This window comes from Solanum lycopersicum, chromosome 10 (genome assembly GCF_036512215.1).
Source record: "Solanum lycopersicum chromosome 10, SLM_r2.1".
Taxonomy (NCBI): Eukaryota; Viridiplantae; Streptophyta; class Magnoliopsida; order Solanales; family Solanaceae; genus Solanum; species Solanum lycopersicum.
This window is the reverse complement of record NC_090809.1, coordinates 20,457,240-20,470,694: the sequence shown is the minus strand read 5'-3', so window position 1 is coordinate 20,470,694 and position 13,455 is coordinate 20,457,240. Positions and strand designations below refer to the sequence as shown.

General features: G+C 33.9%; 1 long non-coding RNA gene across 1 annotated transcript; it reads left to right on the top strand.

Annotated features, from left to right (window-relative positions):
- The first annotated feature begins 2,208 nt into the window (after positions 1-2,208).
- Positions 2,209-3,729, top strand: LOC104649513 (uncharacterized). Its single transcript, XR_003243991.2, has 2 exons — positions 2,209-2,461; positions 2,829-3,729. It is a non-coding gene; the product is annotated as an uncharacterized lncRNA (long non-coding RNA).
- The last annotated feature ends 9,726 nt before the right edge of the window (positions 3,730-13,455 follow it).

The window sequence follows — 13,455 nt, the reverse complement described above, 5'->3', positions numbered from 1 at the left end:
CTAGATAGGTGCGGTACTATGCTATAAGCATATAAGTAATCAATATCCGAAGCCTATGTTTTATGATGTAAAGTAATAAACACTTTTCAATGAAAGGAAATTAGCTTAGCACCGAGTGAATTTGACAATGAAAGGTTTTGGCTTCCTTTGGAGTAATATTCACCATTGGGTTCCCATAAGGTTTGACTTGCATTGGAAGAATATTCAGGTATGGTTCCACATGAGGTAGTGGCTTCCCATAGGAAGGTTCACCCATGTTTCTCATAAGATAAGGCTCCAATGCTATGCAGAAGGTCATGTATATCTCTTAGTTCCATAAATTGTGCTTGCCACATAGGATCTAACAAGTGAATTCACTTAGTATGCTAGGATATATGTGTTAATGTTCTACCTTGTCTAGGTGAGAACACCTTCCATTGGTGTAAGGCTCTACAACACCATATTCCATGTTTAGCACCCATAGTCTTAGTACTTGTTAAGTTTATAGTTTCCCTAAAGTAAAATGGACAATGGAAGTAAATGACTAAGACACTAACTAGGATGACCTATTGGAGGTTACTTAGGATATGCGGAAGTAATGAACTCACCTAGACATTGCAGAAATAGCTTCTTAGGGAGTTCTAGAAAGGTGATCCAAGGTGTATAATTATGTCAATGTCTTTATACATGGCATGATAGTAACTTTCTACTTGTTATGAATATGTGCATGGTATGAGTCTATATGATGTGGTCTTATTATGGTGATCTTAATGACTATATGATGAATATATATATATATATATATATATATATATATATATATATATATATAATATGAAGAAATGTTCTAGCATAATATGTTCTAAGAAAGTTTTAAATTTTCCACTAAATTTACCTATGACAATGCGATGAATGATAACTATGTACTTGTATAAGAACTCCGAGAGGTCAAGTACGCCATGTAACTTCTAGGGGGTGCTCCTTGTATGTGACACAGGTCCTCTTGATTGGGAGAAGTTTAATGCTGCTTTTCTTGATAGGTTCCCCCTTCAGATAAGGGAATTCAAGGTGGTTGAGTTCATTAACCTTTGGTAAGGGAGTATGAGTGTGATTGTCATCTAACCAAGAATCACATGAATTTTCCCTTTCATCCGTCCCTTCTAAGATTGGTTTTCTCTCCGCTTTAAACGTCTTTTCCGGAATATGCACTATAGTTCACTCGATTGTCTAAGTATGCTCCATCAGTTGTTGCGTATTCAACATCTAAGATGAGTAAGTTTGTTTCAGATGTGTCCAAAATGGTGCTAGAAGAGTGCCGAACCTCTATGCTCATTAATGACATGGAAATCTCTTTTATCATGGTACATGCACAATAAATTGAGGAGCAGAAACTCAAGGAGAAGTTCAGGGAGGCAAAAAGGGCTAACACTAGTGATTTTAATTTTTCTAACACAAGGTCTGATAGACAAGGTCGTCCTAGATTCCATCAAAGGTTTTACGATCAAGGTTCGTCCAATGGTACTCTTAAGCTCAACCAAGATACGGTGTCTAACCCTACGACTCAAGGAGGTAAAGGTACTGGATTTTCATTTCCTTGTTCTAATTGCACTAAGTGTAAAAACAAGCACGATGGTAAGTGACTAGGCAACACAAATGGTTGTCATTGTTGTGGTAAAAGTGGTCACAAAATGAGGGATTTTCCAATGCGTACGACTAAAAGAAGAGAGGGAAAACAAGCTTCTACTAGTGGTGCAGGTTCCAATGCTCTTAAGCACAACTGATTTTTTGCTCTTCAAACTATAGGTAAATAAGAGAGTTCTCCTGATGTGGTTATCAGTATGTCTAAAGTTTTCCAATTTCATGTATATGCTTGACATGATTCCAGTGCTACCTTGTCTTTTGTGACGCCATATATGGCTATGAGGTTTGATGTTCATCCGGATGTGTTGTTAGAATCTTTGCAATTCTATGGTAGCTAAGAGTGTCTATAGAGAGTGTTCGTTTTTGCTTGTCCATAAAGTTATACTATAAGAAGAAGGATTTTTAGGGACCACCATTTAAGGACGAGATAAAATTGTGGTCACTGAAAGTATACATATAGGTACAACTATTTTTTGTGGTCCCTAAATTTCACTTTTAATCCTTAAATTAGCGATGAAACTCCATCTAGTCCTAAAATTACGTGAATCTAGTCCCTAATTCTAAACAAAGTATGACAAAAGACCTCTCCTCGATTTTCACATCTGAAAAATTAAAGAAACTAATAAATAGGGGAATTTAATATTGATTTCAAAACTAGTTTTTCTTTAAAAAAATCCCTAAACCTAGGTTGGCTCGCCGTTTTCCCAAGTTCATCTACAATAGATTTCTCGCCGCTTTCCTAAAGTCATCTAAAACTTGCTACTATTCCAAATTCCTTAAGAAGATCTTGCACCAGAAATCCTTTTAGCAGGGAGCTTCCTATTCTTTGTAGTATGTAAAGGTGATGTTTTTCTTGACTATAAACTAACCCACTTTAGCAAGAACGATTTTTTTTGAATTGGGGGCAAGTGTTAGAGGTTTCTTCTTTTTAAAACTATTTTAGTGGTAAATATCTCACTGATTGTAGTTCTATTTTTTTCTCTAGGAAAGGTAGAATCATAATTTTGTGAGAAAAATTAGAATTTCAAGTTTATGCATGCCTAAGAAAACAAAGAAAATTAATCTTAGTTTCATTTTGTTTCAATATATTGAATATTGAACTATCACATGTGATGGTATATTAACACTTCATATGACTGTAAGTATATTTGATAATCTTTCTTTTGTATTGTGCTCTCCGTTGGTGTTAATTTTTGTATTTTTAACAGGTGAAGGAGTTAAATTTTTGGTTCATTTTGTCAATCCCCGTATGCTAAATTTCAAATTTTCATTTCCTATGTAAAATATAATTTTTACTATTAATTGTCTGATTGTTAGTATAAAGTAGTTTAAGCTATCCAGTTACAATATTTGGGTATATTCTATTTTGTCAATGAGGGCTAATTTTTGATTGGTGTATTGGAGGATTGTCATGTTGCTGTCCTGTTTCAGGAATGTTTTATAACTTTTTGGGCATAGTATGAATACAGTAAAATTTTATTTTATGTCGAAGCTAAGAAAATAATAGATGTTTCAATGGAGTACTTGTTGCTTAGCAGTGGATATTAATTAATTTAGTTATGATGGATTAATACGATACAAATTTCTTTATGATTTGTTTTGAACTATATTGTTCATACTCTTCAAAGATTTTGATGTGATACCTATAGGAGGACCCTCCTATAATTTTCCATTTTTTGCAGATGTGTGACACGTCCGAAAATATTTTAGGACAATCGAGATACATAGATTTTTACTCATCTATTCAAGAAATTATTTTTCATGTCAATTATTATTTTCAAGGTTGATATTTAATTTTCAACTTAGGTATATATTCAAATTTCAAAGATCAAGGATCAAGGAAAAACTTTCTCTAGTTATCATATTCAAGGATCAAGGAAAAACTGAATTGGAATGAGGGGTTGAATCGATGGGATATTTCAATTCTCTTCCGCTTCATCATAATCCATTCTCGTTATTCCAATGATTTTTTGTGCTTCTATTGAATGATGTTTCAAATTTCTTTAGTGTATTATGCTTATTGGAATAGATATTGATTCTGCTTAAAACAATGTAATATGATGACCAACCATTTATGGGGTATTTCAAATCTCTTTCGCTTCATCATAATCCATTCTCTTTATTCCAATGAATTGTTGTGCTTCTATTGAATGATATGTCAAATTTCATTACTGTGTATTATGCTTATTTTAATAGATCCTGATTCTCATGCTAATATCTATTGGTTCCAATTGTAACTTATCACCTTTATTTGGTTACAATGTCCAAAAACTTCTGTCCCTTTATTTGATGAGCAGCCATTTATGGGGGATAGGGTGCCTGCCAGAGGTGAAGTACCTCTATCCATACAAGTTAATCAATTTTAACTTGGTAAGTTAGTCGTTGCAATCAAATTCATGGTTGCTCCATATGTATTTTACTGAAATCGTTAGGAAATATCCTATAGTGTTATTTGATAAAGTTATGTGCTAAGTGTTTGCTTAACTCCTTATATTAGTCTACAGTTATTAAGGACATGATTAAGTAAATAAAAATGTACTCTCTTGATAGCTTTAGATTTTAGATGAGATGGTCACATTTCAATGTTGTAATAGATCAGACAGAGATGTTGGATTTAATCTTGTTGGCACCTATTAGTAAAAAGGTTTTCCATGTGTTTGAATCAGTAAAGAGGATCAAGTCTGAACATACGACATTATAAGTGTACTCTCTTTAACGACTTCATCTTTTACATCAGATAGTAACACATTAAATATAGAACAAAGCACAAAGACTTCTGCTAAGATTTATTACTCCCTCGAAAACATATCCTTGTGTTTTATTCATGGACTATATAGGATGTTTAAACCAATAAATAGAGCCTGTTAATCTGATAAAAACTAGTCAGATTGATAAACACTTGACACATAATTTTTTTTTACTTTTTGTAAGGTTATAACGTGTTTTTTCGAGTGAAAATTTATCCTCTTGTTTCCATGAATTATTTCATATGTAAAAATCATACATACGAATGAAACATTTTTGTTATTAACTAGTGAAATTGTGCTTTTCCGATACAGAGCACTTGCGGACAAGGATTATACTTGTAAATTTGTACAATATACATTTGACTAGTTTACACCTTCAGGTATTCAAAATCGTAGAATGGGTTTGGTATGTCCTTCTAGGTCAAACTAAAATATATTTTCATTGATATGAGTTGTTTAGTGAAAGAATCAATCTTTGTTCTTTTGTATATAACCAATGAAATTTCTTGACTTCTTTCTTTATATACAATATTAGAGAACATTTTAATTTTTGGAGCTTAACTAAATTATAAATGACAACTAAGATTATCGTTTTAAGTATTGTTTCTTGGTGCTAATTAGTTGTTACCCCCATATATGTTCTAGTTGGTAATATATCTTCTCTTTCCACGAAAAATGAAAAATAACCTTTCTAATTATATCAAGTAAATAAAAAAGTTATAGCTTCTATGTGTATGCAGATTAGCATTATTTTTTGTTTTAATTAAGTTCATAAGGTCGTTTCCCTCTTTCTTGTTTTTGAAGTACTTGCGACATTTCTATATTATACAGACTTCAGTTATTTATCTCATAAATATGCAATAAAGTATGTAATAGAGAAGAGAAACAAATAATTGGACCAGAACATCTACATAAGCCTTTCTTGGTGCTTGATATAACCCTGTAATATTCATTTAGCTTAACATTGTCTTCTAATTCTTTGTAGCACTGTTTTTTGTTATGTACTATTATGCACTCAAAATGGTATCAGCCGTTGTCAATGACGATGCAACTATTCTTCATGAGTTTTTTCTGGAATATACATTGTGTAAATTATGGTTTCTCTCTGGTTCTCAAGAAACATATGCACCATAGAAACCAATGGAACCAGTTCATAAACTGTGATATATAGCAGTAAAACAATTATTTTCTGACCATTCTAAATCTTCCTATTTGTGTTGTTTTGGCTTTCATGTTTACTTTGATATTTTCTTAGGAGACATCTTCGTTTAAGTTCCTAGGATAAACATGGAGAATGGTTGGAGATTTTATTAGATTGTGTGATGATTTTTTTTATATTCTATTTATGGACTTTGCTTGGAATCTAGATTTCTGGTAATCTATATTAGAAGAATGTAATTGGACCATATATGAAAATGATAGGCTTTGAAGGAAGAGGACGCTGAAATATCCAGATTTTTATTTCCAATATAATATCTTTATGATACAATTTGATCTTTATAGTTCTCTAAAGAAATTTATACTTTTATTTTTATAGGGTTTAAAGAGTTTCAATTACAACTCAAGATGAGAACTTTGAAGATTTATCAAGTTGAGAAATTAATCAGGAAAAAAATATAAAAATATTATTGTTCTATGAGATTTTATAAACCATATCATGATATATGTATTGTGTTCATACTGCTACAAGTGGGATTTATTCTCCCCTCTTCTGCCAGGGTTTGAATTTGGTTAAGGAGCTCTTGAATGCGTTGTTCCACCAGCTCCGAAAAAACAGCAGGCACATGCTCTAATATATTTTGTAGTTATTACAAATTTTTAATCTATAAATATTTTTTCGTATTGCAAATTTTGAATTTATTGATAAATTGATTTTTTAATTTGATTATTTATAGATAATTATTGTATAAATTCAAAAAACACGCCACTTTGGGATACTCTTTACAGACCAGACTTTTTGTCATAAAATTGTTTTTAGGACCAGGATAATAATGGTACTAAAATTTTCTTGGGAACAGTTAATATTTGCTTACGACTAGATTTCATGTCGCTGAAAGTGTTTTAGGGACATGAAGTTTTTCGGTCTCCAAAATCCTCTGAGGATCAGTAAATTAGTCTTGTCGTTACTGATCTTTTGTGACGAAGACGATTGCGATGGCTGACGACCAAATTTCTCTGGTCGCAATTCACTTTTAAGGACTAGAATAAGACTTTTAAGGACGAGTTTTCCCTTTGTTAGTGGACATTTTTGTTGTAGTGGTTACTCTTATTGACTTGGGAGAGATTGATACGTTACACATTGATGTTATCTTGTGTTTGGATTAGCTGCACTCATGCTATGCTTCTTTGATTGTAGATCCCGTGTAGTAAAGTTTCAATTTCCTAATGAGCCTATCCTAGAGTGGAAAGGGGAATTCTATACCTAACAGTCAATTGTTTCGTATCTTAAATCTAGAAAGAAGATATTAAGGGTTTATTTTACCATCTAGTTAGGATGGGGATTTAGATTCTGAGACACCTTCTCTTGAGTCGGTCCCCGCAGTGAATGAGTTTCCAAAAGTGTTTGAGATTACTTTCCAATTATTCATCCTGAGCAAGAAATGGACTTCGGCATTGATCTTATCCTAGAAACACAACCTATCTATGTTACTGCTTATTGTATGGCTCTTGTAGAACTTAAGGAGTAAGAGGAACAATTGAAGGATTTTTTAGATAAGGGTTTCATCGACCGAGTATCTCTCCATGTGGTACTCCAGTTTTGTTTATGAGAAAAAAAATTGTTCTCTTCAAATGTGTATTGATTATCGACTGTTGAACAAGGTGACCACTAAGAACAAGTATCCCCTCCTATCACTACCCAACCTACCGAGCCGTGCGGGCACCTACTGTAACACCTAAGTAAGAGAACCCTCGATTTCCAATCAGTTAAAGACATGGGGAAGATTAAGAAACCAAAGGTAAAAACAAAGTCATGGAATTTTTATAAACATGGATTTTTAAACATCCAACAAACATAATTAACAATAACCAGTGATCTAGTCTAAACAATTACAAGATCTTCTAAGATTACAAAGTATATACATGAATAACAAATGATGCAACTCACATCACATTAAAGGATATGAGCTGTTGGATATTGTCTTCTTCTTCATCTATGAAACATCACTAACCCTGCAACCAGACTATGCTAAGAAGACATAGCAAGAGTAGTATCAGAAAACGTACTGGTAGACATAATTGGTCAACCTGATACCCACAGCATAATATAAGAAATCAACTAGCAGAAAACATGTAACAAGACATTTAATTCATCAACCTTTATATCCTCCCGCCATTACCGTTTACGAATACTTTACAAGATACTAGTACACTTGACTCTAACCCATTATTGTTCCTAATCACTGCTTAACTATTCCATCACTTGGAGGAGTTTCCTAATGTAACCACTACCAACCAGGCCAACCAGTCACAACATGCCCTTACTTATTCCACATCACTAGTCAACCCTTGACCCCATAGTACCCCCTATAAAGGCTCGCTAACCATTTCGATACAGATCTCTTTCCAAGCTATGACCTAACTACTTAACATTCATGACACAAACACCCCCTCACTACTCAACTTTTAAGAACAAATACAACCTCTCTAAAATAATAAACAATAACTCTTGAAACCTTAGTTTCCACTTACCATACAACATCCCAATTTTTCCTAACCAACAAAAATTCATTCACTAACGAGATATATTACATGTAAACATGACCTACTAAACATACATATATAATGCACACAATATTATCGTTGAATAGCACCATACTAATTCCCAACATCCATGACGGGTAGATATGAAAATAGTAGTCACCAATGCTTCTCTCACGTAACATTCACCCAAGTTGTAAGTGTATAAAAATTTGACACCCGATATAATATGTATGTTAGAACATGACAAGCAATCCATTACATGTGTTAAAACGTGACACCGAATCCAATATATGTGTCGGAATGTGACTTTGACCCAATATTTATATCAAAATGTGACACTTGATCTAATTAACACCACCACAATCACAATCTCACCCATAATGACATTACTCATAACCATACAATCAAATATTAGGCTTATGACATTTAGTTATTCAAACTTTTTTGTTTTATCGGGTTCAATAAATAATACTTTATTCACATAGGCACATGCGTACAATAAAACCACTATCCGATATATATCACACGAACAAAAAATCAAATCATCAGTTACTTCTAATTCAGATGATAGGGCTTTCCCATATGGTACACATCTTACATAACCACTAGGAATATATGTACACCATTCCTTTTTATGGTGAATGAAGGCCTACAAATAAATTATACCATTAATTAAAAAAATACTATGTAGTGAACACATATTCAAGACTGCTCTATTAATAAACCTAGCCTACCTGGATGTCAAGTAGTTGCAGATGAATTATATCTCCAATCTTGGTTTCTAGACTTCGAGAAGGTGGATTTAGCCGAGAATCTACAAGATATCTTCATCCTTGTGCTAGAAATCTTCCTTCTTACTTCCCAAGCCTAGAATAAATTTTTGAGAGTTTCTTGGTGATCCTCACCTCTTATTGGTGTTTTAGGAAAAAAGAGAGAATATGACTTTGCCTCATTTAATTTATATCCCCGACCTTCCTACTCTTATGGTCCTTGAACCGCGTAGTGCCGTCACCTTAGTGGAATCTATACTATTCTAGAGACATGACGGGCCCAACTTCTTTTCCTAAATAAAAATTGTTCAGGTTGTTACATTTCCCAAGGATATATGATTTATTTCACCAACTCCAACGAGAAATTTATTTCTCTAAGATTGATATCCGATCGTGTTATCACCAATAAAGGGTGAAAGATGATGACATTCTGAAGTCCATTTTTCAAACTTGGTATGCTCATTATGAGTTCTTAGTAATTTCATATAGGTTAACTAATGATCCGGTGGCTTTTATGTATTTGATGAACATGGCATTTAAAACAATACCTTGACATGTTTGTGATTATATTCATTGATGATATTTTGATTTACTCAAGGAGTTACCGTATTAATTATTTGAGAATCTTGTTGCATATTCTTAACGACCAACAATTTTGGGCAAAGTTTAGCAAATGTGAATTCTTGTTAAGGTTTATAACTTTCCTTGTTCACATTGTTTTGAGTAAGGGTATTGAGGTATAGCGTGTGAAGACGAACGCGGGAAGACGAATGCGGTCAAGAGTTGGCTTAGACTTCTAACTCCTTCGAATATTAGATGTTTGTTGGGTTTAGTAGGTTACTGTAGAATGTTTGTAGAGGGTTTATATTCAATTTCCTATCATTTGACAACTTTGACTCAAAACAAGGCTATGTTCATGTGGTTAGAAGCATGCGCGAAGAGTTTCCAAGAGTTGAAAGTTAGACTTACTTCCACTCTGGTGTTGACCTTATTGGAAGAGACAATAGTTTTGTGATTTATTATGATGCCTCGGGAATTGGTCTAGGGTGTGTGTTAATACAAAAATAGATATGTTATTGCCTATTCCTTAAGGCAACATAAAATCCATAATAAGAATTATCCTACTCATGACCTTGAATTAGCCGTGGTTGTTTTTGCTCTAAAGATTTGGAGACGCTATTAGTATGAAGTATATGTAGATGTATTTAGCGACCGCAAGAGTTTTCATTATGTGTTTAATCAGAAAAATTTGAATCTTCACAAAAATAGGTGGCTTGAACTATTGAAATATTATGATATGAGTGTTCTTTATCACCCAAGTAATAATTAATGTGGTAGCGGTATATCTACGGGTAGTATTGTTCATATCGAAGAAAAAAATAAAGAGTTGATTCAAGATATTCATAGATTGTGTCAATAAAAGGTTCAACTAGTAGAGTGCACCAAGGGTGGAGTTACGGTTCATAGTGGTCCTAAATCATTTTTTGGGGAGGATGTGAAATCAAAGCAAGGTCTTGATCCAATTTTTGAAGAATTGAAAGAGGAGGTGCTTCAGAAATCCGCTGAGGCTTTCTCCTAAGGGGGGGATGGGTAATTAGATACCAAGGTCGTTTATGTGTTCCAAATGTTGATGACTTAAGGGATAAGATTTTTTATAGAAGCCTTAGTTCGCGGTATTCCATTCACCCGTAGGCCACCAAGATGTACCGTGATTTATGAGAATTCTATTGGTGGAACGGGATAAAGAAGGATATTGTGCCATTTGTGGCTAAAAGTCAAAATTGCCAACAAACGGAGGTTGAGAATCAGAAATCGAGAGGTTTTTCCCAAGACAATAGAATTCTTACTTGGAAGTGGGAAGAATTTAACATGGACTTTATAGTTTGTTTGGCTCGCATCCTGTGACAACATGACTCTATTTGGGTTATAGTAGATCGGATGACAAAATTAGCTCATTTCCTTTCCATCAAGGTTTCATATTCGGGGAGGACAATGTCAAGTTATACATGACAGAAATAGTAGGGTGGCATGGAGTGACCTTGTCCATTATTTCCAATCATTCTACCCAATTTACTTTTTAATTTTGGAAGTCATTCCATAAGGGGATTGGCACTAAAGGTTAAGCTTAGCACGACTTTTCATCCCAAAATTGATGGGCAAATGGAGCTCATTATCCAATATTTGGAAGATATGTTAAGGTACTGTGTGATCCCTTTTAAGGGAAATTGGGAAAACCATTTACATTGTTTTAGTATGCTTAAATTAACAATTATCACTTAAGTATTGATATGGCTCTATATGAGGACATATATGGTAGGAGGTGTTAATCTATCATAGAATGGCTTGAGGTGGGTTAAGTTGAACTAATAGGTCCCGAAGTGGTACAAAAATCCATGAAATTTTTTTTCTTATAATGGAAAGGATGAAAATGGCTCAAAGTTGGCAAAAGTCCTATAACGTCTTGAAAATAAGGTATCTACAATCTGTGGTTAATGATTGGGTTTACTTTAAAATCTCACACATAAAGGGTTACCAAATTTGGTAGAAAGGGAAAGCTTAGTCCCCTGTTATGTAATACCATATAAGATTTTGAGGCGTTATTGTAAAGTTGCTTATGAGTTAGATTTTCCAAATGAGTTGGCAATAGTGCATCCCATTTTATATGTCATCCACACTTAAGAACTGTATTGGAGATACGAAATCCATAGTTTCCCTAGAAGAGTTGGGAGCTAATTAAGTCTTTCTTATGAGGAAGTCACGATTGAGATTTTTTGATATTATCATACCTTTCCTTCTAGTTCTATTATAGCTTGACGTAATGAGTTCCTCCGTAACACTCCAGAAGTACAAGACCTAATCTATAGCACAGACGTTTATAACAATTTTTAAGACCTAAAATAATGTATATAAATCATTTAGGAAGTTTTAGAATCAAAAAGTTAAGGAACATCCATGATGTCCAGTGAATTGTAAATAGAGGTTAGTGTGACTTGATATGTTTCATGGGGTTTAAAGAGTAAGAATTCAATAAAGTTTGGTAGGAAGGTGTTCAACATGTATTAGAGTATGTTTGAGTTTGGAACATCTAGGTACGACTCCCCATGGACAACCCTAAGGGTCCTTTCTAAGGACCCTTCCAAATGACCAAAAAGTTATCAAAAGACAGTAGCGCACTACGATTGACAAACGATGAGCCGTTGTCTTGTTGAAGACGCGCTGATGGCTCCTTACACCCATCCTTATACATTTTCAAAGTGTCCCAAAATACCCACTCTCTGACACCATCGACGGATTTGCTACACGGTGGGTGCAGTGGGTGTCAACTGACCTACGAACCATAGGTCTAGGTCTCATAGGTCAAGCCTGATTTTGCTGGTTAGTTTTACATTGGGTCTTTGTAATTATTTAGTTGGTTAGTTGGTTAATTAAATGTTAGGGGTGTCTAATTAAGATAATTAGGGAACTCTATAAAGACCTAAACCTAATTAAATTAACATAACTCCCTTCAACTCACAAACACAAAATCTCTCTTTCTTCTCTCTACTTTCTCGCTCTCCAAAGAAGACTCCATAGAGACCACGGTCAAAAGGTTAAGGTTTGCAAGAAATTGCATGTGTCTCCATCAATCTTCAAGGATTAACAAGGAATGGGAACTCTTCACCTTTAGGACTTCTTTCCCCAAAGGAATCTTTTAAATTGATTAATTGATCTTTCAAATTGTATTGTTCTTGATTTCATTCGATTATTATGGATGAACTATGATTGATTCCTATCATGCAGGGGAGAACCCCCAGACGTAATCGGTATCGTCATCGTTGGATAGGACTAAGAATAATCTTTTTGCATTTGTCATTACATAACTAGGTTAAATTGTGGAAAATTTAAAACTTTTTATATACATCTATCATGTGAGGTTTACATAGACCACTCGCTTACACATCATATATACATAGGGAGTTTACATAGACTCCTTACATAGGAAGCATTACACATGCTTCTACTTTTAGTTCAAATACATAAATTTAAAAATAGTCTAATAGGGATGTTTCACATTTAAACCATCTATAAAGAGTACAACATTCGGGCATAGCCCATACTTCATTTCAACAAAATCCACATATAGTCTTATACAATAATAGTCTTCAAATGAAAGAGATATAAAAAAATGTCTTAGACTATTGCAACATCAACTATCAAAATAGTGGCATCGTCCTTGGAAGATGAGGACCTACCAAACTTGGAGAATGAGAGTCTAAGTTATCTTCGCATGCCCCTCTAAAAGCTTAACGGTCGGAACCTACACAATTGTAGAAACATAGAAATATGAGTTAGTACACACTTGTCCTAAGTATAGGAATATGCACATAAAACATTTGAAATTATGCTGAAGGGGACATTTTTTCAGAACAATGCTAAGTTACCTTGAAAAGCCTTATGAACAACCAAGTGCAAGACCCCAAAAATGAGTTAGAATGTCTAAATCCTAACATGTTTTTCATAAGGGTACAAGGTCCTAAAATTTTTTATAATATGATATTGAGGCAGTGTGTAGGGTTTGAGGTGATTTGGAAGTCAAACGTTAAGGGACGACCAAGATGTTCGACGACTAGTCACCA